General features: G+C 35.4%; 1 protein-coding gene across 9 annotated transcripts in view; it reads left to right on the forward strand.

The window, feature by feature from the left end:
- Nucleotides 1–13,029, forward strand: part of Lrba (LPS-responsive beige-like anchor) — a 559,239-nt gene that overhangs the window by 294,314 nt on the left and 251,896 nt on the right. The window lies entirely within an intron of this gene.

Genomic DNA, 13,029 nt, shown 5'->3' on the forward strand with positions numbered 1-13,029 from the left:
CCAGAATGTTTTTAGGAGATGACAGCAACTATTCAGAGCATGGCTTCCAACTGTCTTCAGAACCTGGAAGTGAAACTTAATAACTCTGTCTTCCCTTGTGGATAGGAGCACAGAGGTTTGGTTAATGCTTTAATTTATCTAAAAGCACAGGGCATATTCTTTTCTTATTTGCTGGTTTGAATCATTTATTTGATTTCTATATTTCTCTGAGAGTTTTGGATTAGACACAGAAAGTTACTAGATTATGGTAGGTTGTTCCTACACACAAAGGTTTGTTTATTTAAAGATAAAATACTTTGTTATAGAAAATAGCATTTCTTTCTTTTTTGTTGTTGATGTTTTTATACTTTATCAACTATCTTAAAAATTACAAAAAAAAAAAAAAAAAGCCTGTGGCCTTGGCTCATGAGAAAGGAATATTCTAAATGTCAAAATAGTCATCTATGGATGTGAGGTTGCTTCATACATATTTTTAAAACATCTAGTTCTAATATACTTGGGTAGAAATATTAAAGGAATAATAGCGACATCCTTCTGAGCATTCACCTTGATTTTTAAAATGTGTTTGATGTGAGGGACTCTTGTGTTTCTTCTTAGTGTAAGAGCCACACTGCTTCAGCCTTAATTGATGTGAATGCTGGTGAGGTTATAGATGCTATGATCTTTATTGAAATGTATGCTGATAGTTTTTCAAAAAATAGAAATTCAGTTTAGTTTTTTTAAATCTGCCATTTTATAAAAGAGAAGATTAAATACATACCCATATAATAAATTGTCATAATGAGTATATTAGTGAGCCTAACATGAGTATCTTAGCCAAAACAGTCTACAGCCATTTGAGTAATGGGGTGTCTTAGATGGAAGGTCACTCTCTGTTTATTATTAGCTAAATCACTTTAATTTCTCAGTTTCAGGTCTTCACCTGGAAAATATGACTTATAACTGTAATTTGTAAGGCTATTTTTAGAATTAACTGACATCACTGGTAAAATACAGATAATCTGCCTACAACATTGTGGGTATGTTAATTTCCTAGTTGTATTTAAAAAAATACCTGATAAAATCGGCTTAAGAAAGGAAGGCTTGCCTCCAGAAGTATGAGGTGGCTGGTCATATTTTATCCACAGTCCAGAAGCAGAGAGAGAGAGATGAATCATTCCTGTTTCTTCAGCTTGGAACCACAGCTGTGAATGGTGCTGCTAGCATTTAGGGCTGTCTTCCATTCTCCCTTGAACCCTTTGAAACACCAGTCATAGAGACACCTAGAGATATATCTACATGACTGAATCCAGTTAAGGCGATAGTACAGATTACTAGTGAAAACTAGTTGATTTCTTAAAGCATAATATGAAGAGCATGGCTTATCTCTGTCCAATCATTCTCTACAAGCATAATGTGTAGCACCAGTGACTTTGTAGATTGAAGGCTGAAGATGGTTTTCACATTCTTTAACTTAGGCATATTTTAGTACAAGCTGAAATTCTTTTTTTGTTGTTGTTGTTGTTTAGTTTGTTTGTTTTTTAAAATTGGTTTGTTTTTTAAATTTTTTATTACATATTTTCTTTATTTACTTTCAAATGCTATCCCCTTCCTTAGTTTCCCCTCCAAAAACTTCCTATCCCATCACCCCTTTCCTTGCTCACCAACCCACCCACTCCTGCTTCCCTGTCCTGGCATTCCCCTACATTAGGGCATCCAGCCTTCTCAGTACCAAGGGCCTCTCCTCCTATTGATCTCCAACAAGGCCATCCTCTACTACATATGTAGCTAGAGCCATGGGTCCCTTCCTGTGTATTTTTTGGTTGGTGGTTTACTTTAGTCCCTGGGTGCTCTGGGGGTACTAGTTGGTTCATATTGTTGGTTCTTATGAGGCTGCAAATTCCTTCAGCCCCTTTAGTCATTTCTCTAGCTCCCCCATTGGGGACCTTGTGCTCAGTCCAGTGGTTGGCTGAGAGCATCCACCTCTGAATTTGTCGGGCACTTGCATAGCCTCTTAGGAGACAACTATATCAGGCTCCTGTCAGCAAGCACTTGTTGGTATCCACAATAGTGTCTGGGTTTGGTGACTGCATATGGGATGGATCCTCAGGTGGGGCAGTCTGTGGACGGTCTTTCCTTCAGTCTCTGCTCCACACTTTGTCTCTATATCTCCTGCCATGGGTATTTTGTTCCCTCTTCTAAGAAGGACTGAAGTATCCACACTTTGGTCTTCCTTCTTCTTGAGCTTAATGTGTTCTGTGAATTGTATCTTGGGTATTCAGAGCTTCTGAATTAATATCCATTTATCAGCGAGTGCATACCATGTGTGTTCTTTCGTGATCGAGGTACCTCACTCAGGATGATATTTTCTAGTTCCGTCCATTTGCCTAAGAATTTCATGAATTTGTTTTTAATAGCTGAGTAGTACCCCATTGTGTAAATGTACCACATTTTCTGTATCCGTTCCTCCGTTGAGGGACATCTGACTATTATAAATAAGGCTGCTGTGAACATAGTGGAGCATGTGTCTTTGTTACATACTGGAGCATGTTCTGGGTATATGCTCAGGAGTGGTATTGCTTGGTCCTCAGGTAGTCCTGTGTCCAGTTTTCTGAGGAATGGCCCAACTGATTTCCAGCATCTGCTGTTACCTGAATTTTTGATCTTAGCCATTCTGACTGGTGTGAGGGTCGTTTTTATTTGCATTTTCCTGATGACTAAGGATGTTGAACATTTCTTTAGGTGCTTCGAAGCCATTTGATGTTCCTCGATTGAGAATTCTTTGTTTAGCTCTGTACCCCATTTTTTAATAGGGTTATTTGATTCTCTGGAGTCTAACTTCTTGAATTCTTAAGATATATTGGATATTAGTCCTCTATTGGATGTAGGGTTGGTAAAGACCTTTTCCCAATCTGTGGGTTGCTGTTTCGTCCTATTGACAGTTTTCTTTGCTTACAGAAGCTTTGTAATTTTATGAGGTTCCGTTTATCAATTCTTGATCTTAGAACATAAGTCATTGGTGTTCTATTCAGAAAAATTTCTCCTGTGCCCATATCTTCAAGGCTCTTCTCCACTTTCTTTTCTATTAGTTTCAGTGTATCTGGTTTTATGTGGAGGTCGGTGTTTCACTTGGACTTGAGCGTTGTGCATGGAGATAAGAAAGTATTGATTTGCCTTCTTTTGCATGACAAGCTGAAATTCTTTTTTTTAACACCACATTGTTTTATTTCTCATTATGCAATGTCTTGAATACTTTCCTGCAGTTCTTTTCTTTTTTCCTTTTTAAATTTTTTATTAGATATTTTCTTTATTTACATTTGAAATGTTATCCCCTTTCCTAAATTTTTTATTATTAGATATTTTCTTTATTTACATTTCAAATATATCTATCCCCTTTCCTATTTTCCCCTCAGAAAATCCCCTATGCCCTCCCACCTCTCCCTGCTCACAAACCCATCCACTCCTGACAAACTGAAATTCTTAACAGTACCACATGAAAGGACTGGGAACATTTATTAATTGATATTGATTTCTATCAATCGATAGGAAATTAAAACTTAATATACAATGAAAATTATAAAACATTGGTGAAAGTTAAGAGGACCCTCCAAGAGTGTAAAGATACTTTTCTTCATATATTTCCATAGTCAGTGCTATTAAAATATCTATGATACTTAATACAGTTTAAAATATTCTAATACATTACCTATCAAAATACCAATATTGCTGATCATAGAAGTAGGGAAAACAAAATCATAATGGGACAAAGTAGTTATGAACATATTGACAAGAGGTTAGCACCCATAATATATATGAATTCCAAAAATATAATTGATAAAGCACCCAGTTAAATAATGGGCAATAGATATATAAATAGGCACATTGCCCAATGGAGACATTGAGATGGACAGCAATATTGAGAGTGATAGCACTTCTGTAATCTGAGAACTCCAGAGGTAAAGTCAGGGCGCTCACCAATCTGAGAGTAGCTTAGCTATATAGATAGCATGAGGTTAGCCACTTGTACATAATTTGACTCCTCCCCTCCCAAAAAATCAAACATAAATGCAAACAGAACAGTAAATAAGTGGATAGTCTCTATGACAAAAACATACAATATCATTAATCACCAGGAAATGTAAATCTAAGCAATAATATGGTATCACCTCACCCTGTTAAGATTAACAGTTACCAGAAAAGTCAAGTTAACCTAAGCTGAGAAGAAACAGAGGGAAAGATACCCGTGGGTCTGGTTGGCTGGAACATAGCATAGTCTTTAAGGGGGAAGATATCAAAAAGTTGAAAATAAAATATATGTATTTTTTCCCTGGAATTTTACCCCTGATTACTTTTCAGCATGAAATGAAATCATTGCTTCAAAGATATATACATTTGTATGTTTATTGAGACACTGTTTACAATACACAAGAAAAGAGAAGCAGCCTAAATGTACATAAAGTAAGGAGTGGACGATGTAAACATGACATACATACAGAGTAGATATTTAGTCATGGAAAAGTTGGGTAACCTGTAGTTTATGACAATGACGATGGAACTGGAGGTCATTATTTTAAGTGAAATAAGCTAGGCACAGTAGGGCAAGTATCTCATCCCAATCAATTGATATCTCATCTCAATCAATTGATATCTCATATCAATTAATTTCCATCTCAAATGGCTAATCTCAGAGAAATTGAAGATAGATTATTGGGTACCAAATGTTCAGAGTTTTAACCACAGACAAATGGTGTTTTTCTAGGTAGCTACTTTTTAACCTGGTTTAAATATTATACAATATTATTTATCTGTATTGAAACATTATACAGTATCCCTATAATATGCTCAGTTTTGTGTTTTTATAATAATATATGGCAATGATGTAATTAATTATATATGCAAGCATGTATCCCTGCAACACAGTGATTTTTTTAAATAAATGAATGTATCATTTATAAATTAGTTCATTATTTGTGACTATCACGAAGAGCAGTTACACAAACCAAGATGGCTGTGACATCTGGAGCATATAATCTAATGGGACTGCCATTGCGCTGCATCACTGATGGGACTACTCTATTTTTGCTGTTTGTTGTGGCCTAGCAGGGATTCATCCTTACAGACATTCTCAGGAGACTATTCTATTTCCTTAGCCTCCATCTTTTGATCTTTTAATCAAATCAGTTCTAAATCTTGAAAATAAATCTAACTAAGGCTTTTTCTACTCCCAGGTTATTGAATTAGCAGGGCAAAGTGGGATTTGTACAGTTTTACAGATTAGTGTTATCTGGAAGTAACAACTTCCAGTCTCATCTGGACCTCATAACTGCTTAGTCATGTCTCACCATTTTTTCTCATAATGAGAATAAAATTGAAGGTTGTGAAAAGGGGGAAGTGAGAGGATAAAGGTGCTTCACAGTGAAATGCACTGCATTTAAACAGATGTGCTTGAGAAGAGTAGTCATATCCTTGGGCCCTGATAATATTTCAGCACATCTGAACACAGTGTAGACTATTCAATGGAATGCCTATTCAGTAATTAGAAAGAATGTGGAGTCTGGGCTTTGGATGCAATGCGTGATTAGCATGCGTGAGAGATTGTATTTAATCCCTACCACAGAAAGCAAGAATGTAGGCAGAATAAAATAGTTGGAGTAGGGACAGAGAAGAGAGAGAAGAAAGATGACGAGAGAAGGAAGATAGAGATATAGAGCAGAAGTGTGAGCCCTACATTTTACTATATGGTTGGAGCAAAAACAAACAAACCAAGAAAAGAAGCCAGTCCCCAAATCCTATATATCATATAATTTCTTTCAAATGGGTAATGACCAAGAAACAGGGGAGTGGAGTTAGACTTGTAAGAGAGAGTGAGTTTTTCTGTGGGGAGTGATGTTAATAAAATTATTATAAAATTAGATCATAAGTATGGTTATATAATCTGGAGACACATGAGAAATCATTGCATTGTACTCTTTAAGTAGGTGGGCTTTATGGTGTATATATAGATTATATACCCTAAAGTATATAAGAAAGAAAGAAAGAGAAAGGCTTTCAAAAGAAAGAAAGAAAGAAAGAAAGAAAGAAAGAAAGAAAGAAAGAAAGAAAGAAAGAGAAAGGTCTTCTTTATCTCTCTGTACCTGAGCTCTCTTGCTTTTCTTACCACCATTTCCTTGGAGCTGTGTCTCTGCTCTTTCTTTTTAAAGATCTATTGTGTGAAAATTTCCTATTGTATACAATGTATTTTAGTTATATCCACCCTCCTCTTCATACTGTAACTTCTCCTAGAAACCTCCTTTATTTCCCTCCCAACTTTTGGAGGTTTTGTTGTTTTGTTTTTTGTTTGTTCATTTTTGGGTTTGGGTTTTTTTTGTGTGTGTGTGTTGCAAGCAGTAGACACTTTCTGTTTTGTTTTTTTTTCCGTTCCTTTCTTCTGCAATGAAAAAAAAAATGGAATTTCCCAAATTCCACCCTCACTTTTCTCCTATCTTTTAAATGGGCTTTTCTCTTGGATCTAGTGTTATGCTTGCCTTATAGTGAACACGGACCTTTTTTAGATGAATGTCTAGAGTCACTGAATCCAAGGCTCATTAACTTCATTTTAAATCTGGCGAATGGATTCTCTTTCAGGAGTCAGAGTTCTGTTATTTTCCTGTTCCAAGTACTTGTTTAAGTATTACTAGGCATCCAAGACCTGGGTTATTAGTTCAATCCACACCTTCTTATTATTCATTTCATGAAAATAGCATCTTCATTCTTTCATGGCACTTGCCTTTATTCTTATTATCTCCTTCCTTTTTTCTTTCCCACCCATAAGAGGTTTATCTATTCTACTTCAGACAGGTCCCTCTCAAACCTTGACCTAGTCTACATCTCTACTGCCTTAACTCAGTCCTCTTCATATTGCTGCCATACAAATCACAAAGCTAATAAGTTCATCTGATATGAGAGCCCCAATTGTCTCTGTTGAATCCAAGTTCTGTTAACAAGTTCTTGAGTAAACATCTCAAGGCCTTTAAGCACTGCTACCTAGTCCCATGCCACAAGTCAGCTTTTGCCCTCTTGAGGCTGCCTTGCTGTGATCGCACCTGAATTCCTCAAGGTGAAAGTGCCCTTTGTCTCCATGTGTTCACTTGCGCCAGTTCTTTGGCTTGCAATGCCCTCTCTATTTTGTCCAGCAGTGTATTTATTATTTTACGTTTCTGTTTAAAAGTCATCTATTCATCCTTTAGTCATTTATTTATTGTCTTCTTTGTAACAGTTACTATGCTTGGTAATGAGATACACAAAACCCCTTCTCCTCACTGAACCTACAGAACAGATCATCATTGACAAGCTAATGAAACTCTCCATCTTCCCAGGCAAGGTTAATTAGTATTTTGATCATAGCTGCAGTAGTAACCAACAAGATAGTGTGGAGCAAATGCCATGTTGTGAAAACTCCATTGCTTTAGCAGTCAGTGATGATTTCTTCACTTTCAGAATAATGAGAGTAGTATTTAATCATTACAGGTCATGGAGTCTTGATCATAAGGTGTCTTTCTCAGATTTGCTGAGAGCAGTAAATGTGTTTATTTAATGCATTGTTATATTTAGTTACCTTTCAACACGACTTTTGATGACATCATTTACTTACCTTTGTTAGTTTTACTTACCTTGTGTTAGAGATTTAATTGATAGTATAATTATCTCTTATTTCGATTTGCTTACAGTTCCTAATAAAAAGGCTAAGTGAACGAGGAAATGATGAGAAGGTTTATAGCAACCAGGGAAATCCTAGGACAATTTCTTGAGTAATTGACTTGGCTGCATTATTTTTTATGAAATAGTAATTATAATTGAAAATGAGTATTTGAAGGGATTTAGAAAGTAAATAGATATTCCAAAACCACGCTGAAGCTCAGGACTGTGACAGTCATCACGCTATATAATTCAGTATGATACACATTACTCTAATGGCTCCAGGTTGTGCAACATTTACATGTCAAGCTTTAGTAAAGCATGAATTTCCCTTTAGAAAATCTTCTGGGAATCACACAGTTGGAGATTCTGGTTTTAGCTTTGTTCCTTGTCCGTTTTATTAAGACTACACAGTACATAGGTCACCTTGCTTGACTCACAGTGGATACTTAGTAAGCAGAGGTTTCCACTAATGTTTTTCTATCTGCATGAAGGCACCATAGATTTCACTTTGTGAGAGAACACATTCACTCACATTGTATGGTACCATATATTCTACCTGCACATTATTTCACTGAGATTTATACACAGAGTGAAACCCTTACAGAAAGTGGGCACTTCCATCTTCTAGCTGACAGTGCGCTGCAAATGTTTACTGCTTCCAAGGGATTATCATTTATTTAAGTTGTAGCTAATGCCTACCATGAATTTTTTAAATCTAAAAATATGGAAATAGAAGTTTTCCAGATACAGGAATTTAAAAATACTTGGTTATATAAATCGAATACAAAATATGATGTGCTAAAATTCTCCAGGATGTGGAGCTCTGCTTTGGCTGGAAGAATTTACTACTGACTTCTGTTAAGGCTATCAGGATTTATCAGATATTGTCACAGCAAAATAGGAAAGGTGGGAAACAGAAAAGTTTTCTAAAAGTGTTGCATTGTGACAGCTTTTCTTTTTAAAACTGACATTCTTTCATTGACATAGATTCAGGTTTCATTACAATAACACTAAAACCCAGAAGATGACAGTCACATATGTTCGACTCATTTAACAATAGATATTATCTCATTACCCTTAAAGTATTTAAGATACTTCCATCCCAACCACTGATTTCAGTAATTAACACTGACTGAAAACTATTATATTCCAGTCAACTAACATCCAGGAAACAAGTTGTATTAATAATTCATCCTAAGCTTAATCAGCATATTCAGACAAAATTAAATAGTTCTTGTACATGATTATTTTTTTAAATTGTGATTTATTTTGATTTTAGACCCCTTCCTGATGACTACTTTTTCCTATAGCAAGCAACTGTCAGTGTTGCTGGGTTTAAACCCAGTTGCTCTGATTCCTGTTACTGGGTTTAAACACAGCAGGGAAAAGAAAGGAACCTGAGCATTGAACATAAGGGGCAAAGCAGGCTGCCCTGAGGACCCTTGGTCTGTGTCATGTAATAGCACAGAAGGACCATTGCGCTTTTCCATAGTACACCATCAACACAAATTGTGCTCAGAATAATGCTCTCTGGAATTGTACTTCTTACTTGTTGTATAGAAGAGTCTCTGCTCAATTACATATGACTTTGTGGTTTTTATTTTATTTTCACAGTTGTATTCTTCATGGAGTCAGGAAATTCTTCATGAAAACATCTTAATAAGTTTTTTGTCCAAGCATTGTCTCAAAGTGAATATTTAATAATTATTTTTAGAAAAAATTTGAATCTTGTATTATATTACCCATCTATTTACAGTATATTAGTTACCTGGTTGGCTTCCCATACTCTCTCTAAGGAGAACTAAACTTTAAATCTCATGTAATTTGCATATAAAAATAGTAATTGGATTCCTTCATGTTGCACCCTACAGTTAATGAATGAATGAATATAAATTCTGCCTTACTGGTTTTTGTCTTGTTTTAATACTTCATTTTTAGTTTACTCAGTTGGTTAGGTGTGATGTAATCATTACCTAATGAAGCCACTGGTCACCGTGCATGGCTTATTCACTGAAGCTAAGTACAATTGCTTCTCAAGAGTAGCTTCAGTTCTGTTCCTGTAATAGAGTCCATATAGCAAAATTGGAAATGGCACTTTATATTCTTAGATATAGATTGCCCTGATGCATTAAAGGTGTTGTGTATATAATCACATATATGTAAAAGGGTTTTGTGTGTGTGTGTGTGTGTGTGTGTATGTGGGGGGGGCAGAGGAAGGGAGAGAGAGAGATGAAGAAATATAGCTACAAAATTTATAGATACATTAATTGAGCTCAAAATAATCATTCTTAGTGAGATTACCCAGATCAGAAACCTGGATGTCATTTCTTTTTTAATTTTTTATCTCTGCATCTTAGCTTTGAATCCTAGATATGTGTGTTTCATATGGAATACCCATAGAGGTCAGGAAATTAGTAAGAAGACATAGGGTGGGTATTTCATGCAAGGGAAGATAAGCATCATTATTTATAAGGGAGCAGGATAAATGGAAACGGTTAGAATAACAGGGTAGGAGAGAGGATACAGGCAGGAACAGCTAACATTGAAGACATTTAGAAAAAGTCATATGGAAACAGTACTGTAGAAGATGTCATTTGTGAGAAGCCACCAACCACCTTGTTTTTCAGAAGGCATCTTACTGGTTGCTGAGGCTCACTGATGGCCAGTGAGCCCTAGCCATCTGACTGTCTCTGTCTCCCTTATGCTGGTATTACAAGCATACCTCACTACTCCTAGCCTTTTATATGGATGCTGGAGATTAAATTCATGTCCTCATGCTTTCAGGGCCTGTTCTTTACTGATTGAGCCAACTCCCCAGTCTTGGTGAAGGGATTTTTAAAAAGGAATATAATTGGTTGATTTTTAAAAACCCACTATACCTATATGATTTTTGTCAAAGAATGAAAAAAAAAGATAAACAGACATTCAAATTCCAGGCTACCAATACCTTTTAAAAATCAGATAGTTCCTAGTTTTAGTACTTAAAGATTGTGTCTCTCACATTTGATATATGGGTATGGTGGTACATGGGTACATATATGCGCGTGACTCTTATGTACATGAATCAGGGCCAGAAAACTACAATGGATGTTTTCTACTATTTCTCGCTACCTTACTTTGTTTTTGAGGTAGGATCTCTTGGTCTGTCTGGAGCTCTGTGACTTGGCTAAACTGACCTTTCAGAAATCTACCTTCATCTTCTTGTTTCCACCTCCCAGAGCTGGGATTGCAGGCAACATGGCTGGGGCTATGATTCTTACATAGGTCCTGGGGATTCCAATGTGGGTGCTTATCTTACACTTCTGCAGTAGACACTTTATCCACTAAGCCGTCTTCCCAGGCTCTGCATCCAGCATCTTTATAGAGGCACATTATGTCTTCTGAAGAAAGTATTAAATATTTCTAGGTGTTACTAAACACAGGCTTACACCATCAATTCAAATATCTTTGGAATCTTTTTAGAAATAAGACTAGGTTCATTTCTGACTTCATACTAGCAATTTCTGACATTTGAAAAACAAATGTGAGTTTCTTTTCCTTCAGAGAATTAGACAATGCCATTTTCCACCAATGAGACCAGTAACTAGCTGCTTGATTAGAAGTCCAGTCCTTCAGGACTTAATATTCCACATCACATGGAACATTGCTTTGCATGAAGACTCTGCAAAGAGATGTGTTTGAATTACTGGTTTCCTTGGTGATTATTCCCCTTTTATTAAACATAGATTCTTTTCTTCTTCAATATTATCTGAATAGAGTTTTCCTTCCATCTACTTCTCCCAGTTCCTTCCTACCTTTTCTCCTACCTGCATCTACTCCCTTTCTGTCTCTCATTAGAAAAGAACAGCTTCTAGGAGATAACAACCAAACCGAACAGAATAAAATATAGTAAAATAAAAGCAAAATTTTGATTTTTTTTTTAAAAAAATTTCTTTCCATGTATGTGTTCTGAAATAAGTAATACTAGTTTTTCTTCAGATATTCTTAACCAAATCTTGTTAAGCAAATGTTCTTTGGGTGATAACAGGCCCAGTAGGTTACAGATGGTACTAGCATTCTAATGCACACAGCTCCATGTTTGGATTACATCTGATCATTTTTAAAGTTTCCATAAAACATTCATATTTTAAGACACACATATATGTAGCTATGAAATTAAACTTACCTTTATAAACTTTTTTTCTATGTGATTTAATTTTCTAGTTCCTAGTACATTGGTGCTTTTATTTTATCAGCCCAAAGTCACCAGTTTGGCTTTTTTAAAATTAGTGTTAGAGCCTATATATAACTATTTTCCTGTTTCCCTTTTACTTTGGTTAATATTCACATTGAATATTCTGAGTTACAGGCCAATTTGTGAGTAATTTTTAAATAATTTTTCAAATTTTCTGATACACAGTACCATTGTGCAAATGGTTTAATAGACATTGGACTTGATTTCACTGTGTGCATTATAGTAGAATCTTTTGTTACCTAATTTAGTAATAATTTTATCATAGTAAGTTAGCATCTCTTATAATTTTAATTGTTATCAAGAAGAATGACATCATTTAATTTGACAGAAAATATAGAAAGATGAATTAATGACAAATTAATAATTTACTACCTTTGCATAATACTGAAGCATAGGGTATTAGAAGGATTGATGATAGAAAAGGTTAACAAATTTTAGCAGCTTTCATTAGCTTTGCACCATCATATGTTTGTGGTACTGACTGAAATAGGCTTTATAGCAAATCTCAGTCTAGGGAACTAATTACTTGTGCCGATTGCTGCACTGATGAATAGGCCCTCATTGTATCATTCCCCTAAAGACAAGGAGCAGCCTGGGGTTCACTACTGCATCCTGCCTGATATTTGATAATAATTTTAACAGATAAATGTAGGAAGGCAGAATGATGAAGTACCTATGCCAGCTCTTTGACTATCAAAGCCCTGCACACAACCATCTGGGTACTGCCTCTTTCCTTCTCAACTAAGGGGAATTTTATATCATTAACTGAGTTCAAACAATTGTCTTGTGCTTGTGTAACTACCTTGTATATATTGTAAATTTATTTTGAAATGATATCACTGTATTAGTTTTTATGTAAACTAGGGACCCAAACAATGAAGTAAAGAAAGAGTAAGTGAATTCTTGTTTTCTGTTTTGAGGACCACAGTGCTTACACGCTTTTGTGTTTCATTTTGATATCATTTCTCTTTCTCATGCATGACCAAAATCAACAAAGGAATTGTTTGATGTTCTTGTCTCTTTTATATTCTATGATAAGGTTATTGGATTCCTACAACTTTTAAAGTATTTTCTTTAAGTAATGTACTATTTGTTATCTGTGCTTTTACAACTTAACTTTTAACCAATAATCAATACCA

This window comes from Mus musculus, chromosome 3 (assembly GCF_000001635.26).
Source record: "Mus musculus strain C57BL/6J chromosome 3, GRCm38.p6 C57BL/6J".
Classification (NCBI taxonomy): Eukaryota; Metazoa; Chordata; class Mammalia; order Rodentia; family Muridae; genus Mus; species Mus musculus.